At 43.9% G+C, this 2,402-nt stretch overlaps 1 non-coding gene across 1 annotated transcript; it reads left to right on the top strand.

Moving 5' to 3' along the window:
* Positions 1–1,783: 1,783 nt before the first annotated feature.
* On the top strand, positions 1,784–1,856 carry TRNAG-CCC (transfer RNA glycine (anticodon CCC)). Its single transcript has one exon. It is a non-coding gene; the product is annotated as a tRNA-Gly (tRNA).
* Positions 1,857–2,402: the final 546 nt, after the last annotated feature.

The raw sequence follows: 2,402 nt of genomic DNA, 5'->3' as shown, positions 1-2,402 counted from the left end.
TAAGGGCTCCGTAGAAGACACACTAGAACCAAAGGCATTCAGAATGCTCAAGGGAGAGAATGACGCAGATGGACAGAAATTCAGATGATCCAGACTGTCTGTTGTATCCAATTTATGGTCATCCCTGCTGTGTTTGCATTGTCCTTCCTAGCTCTGCTCACTTCTCTATCTTCTCTAGTCTCATTCTCTGCCTGCTCTCAGCGCTAGAATTATCAAATATGCCCTAATGTTCACTCTACTTTTTGAAACCAAATGTTTTTGAAAATTCACTTTCTCTCTAAGCCAATTAACAAAATTCTTTAAAATGATGTTTTATTACAGCTGATTAACTCTCAAAGATCTACACACAGTCATTCTATTTTTCTTCCCAGAGGCTTTTCTGTGCTTATCTTTTAGGAACAAGACATCACATTTTCTCCTACCTCATGACTAAAGTCAAAAAGCCCCAGCCCAGTAAAACTCAAATTGGGTTGAATCAGAATGATTAAATAAGCTCTGAATGATGTGTTCATTTCAACAAAAGTGGTTTTTTTTTTTTTTTTTTTTAGCACAATGAGCTCTAAATCAAGTTCAAATTCAGGAGACAATGTTGTGTGATTGCATTCCAAGGAATGACAATCTTTGTCTCCCATGCCATTATTTATTTGAGAATGGGAAGAGAAAATCACTGGTGGAGTTACTCAATTCTCATGCTTCAGGTCATTCACTCCATCTTAGAAGTCTGTGACATCAAGTTGTACAAAGTTTCATGGGTAACAGAACCAGAGAGAGTAATTTTGTAAAGGATATGTGATGATTTACATGATGACCTAAATTTTGTTGACTCCATTATATTATTCCAATTCTCCTCTTTATTCTCTTTCTCTCCCTCACCCCAACTAGTCTAGTCTATAAGGTCCTAGAATGCATAGATAAGCCCTTTATTTTGCCTTGCTTTTAATTCACACACATTGAAAGGAATCATAGATGAATTAATTGCAGACTATCAGATCAGTCAGGTGAATATATTGGATCTCTTCTGTTTGTTCCTACAGATTCAATCTATGCCCCAGGCAGCTGACCTTTAAGGACCCGTCAATAGACCTCTTGCCTGGCATCCAGTTGGGATCTATAATCCCCTGGCAGGGATTGGAGGGCAGGAGCATGAGAATACTTGTTCTGTGCTCCCAACGTGCCAGGACACCTTGGTTGGCCAGGACCTTCCACAGAAGGCTTTGTCTGGCAGTAAATCTCTCGTCCTAAGCAGCTGGCTTTCTCCTCCTGCCCCTTAAGGTCTAGAGGGATCCCTGCTGAAACTGGTCTGGGGCATGTCACTATCCCTAGGTGGTTTGCTAGCCCCTGCCTGCACCTATGGAAATGGCCTATTTAGCTCTCCTTGAATTATTAAATTTGCCTGTACAACTTGTTTCCTGCCATGTCTCTGGTCAAAAAAACAGATGTATAGATGAAGGAAGCCAATATATATCCTCAATAGAAAGTGGGCATTGGTTAGTACAAGCCTTTGGCTAGGACCTCTCCATGCATAGTTGTTTTTCCAACCTCCCAGTAACTATCTGAATCAGACATTAATGAGTCCATTTTACAGATGGGAACTGTGTCCCAGAGAGGTCATGTAGTATGGTCAGGATTGCACAGCTGGTAGATAGAGGTGGTCATGAGGTCCCCCAAAATCCTATCTGACCCCAAAGCTGTTACAGTGATCGCATATGGAGAGCAAATAATTCCTCATAGATGCAGAGAAAGTAGGAATGGGGGCAAGAGTAAGTCCCCAAGGAATGGGACTTCCCTGGTGGTCCAGTGGCTAAGACTTTGCATTCCCAATGCAGGGGGCCTGGGTTCGATCCCTGGTCAGGGAACTAGATCCCACATGCCACAACTAAAAGTTTGCATTCTGCAACAGTCTAAGGATCCTGCATGCTGCAATTAAAAAAGAGCCCATGTGCTTCAACGAAGATGGGGGGGGGAGGGGTAGGTAGTCAAATAAATAAATATTCTAGAAGTACCCAAGGACTGAGGGCTGTGTGGGAGAGACTGACCTATGTGTTCTTCTGGAATCCACCAGCAAGGTGAAGAAATGAAGGCCAAGGCCTCTTTCACCAACAGTAATGGGCGGATTAGAGCCTGCCCATCCTGGCCACTAAACTTCTTAGGACAGTGGGGTGTCTTTGAGAAGTTTCCCACTGGCTCTCGGCCTCAACCCTACCAGTCACCTCCTGAGGAGGCAAATCTTTTTCTGAGTTTCCACCCGCCTCTCCTCGATGCCTGCGCAATCTGGGACAGAAGTGTAGCACCTCAGCCTCCATTTAATGCTGGGGATCAGAGTCTCTGTGCCTCCCCCTCCCTGTGCGTACAGAGCTCCGCACAGCCTGAAATTCCCAGCTCTGATGGAGAGCTCTGAATTA

The sequence above is a fragment of the Bos taurus genome, chromosome 8, assembly GCF_002263795.3.
Source record: "Bos taurus isolate L1 Dominette 01449 registration number 42190680 breed Hereford chromosome 8, ARS-UCD2.0, whole genome shotgun sequence".
NCBI classification, from domain to species: domain Eukaryota; kingdom Metazoa; phylum Chordata; class Mammalia; order Artiodactyla; family Bovidae; genus Bos; species Bos taurus.
The sequence above is the reverse complement of the archived record's forward strand: the minus strand, read 5'-3'. Positions and strand labels throughout refer to the sequence as shown.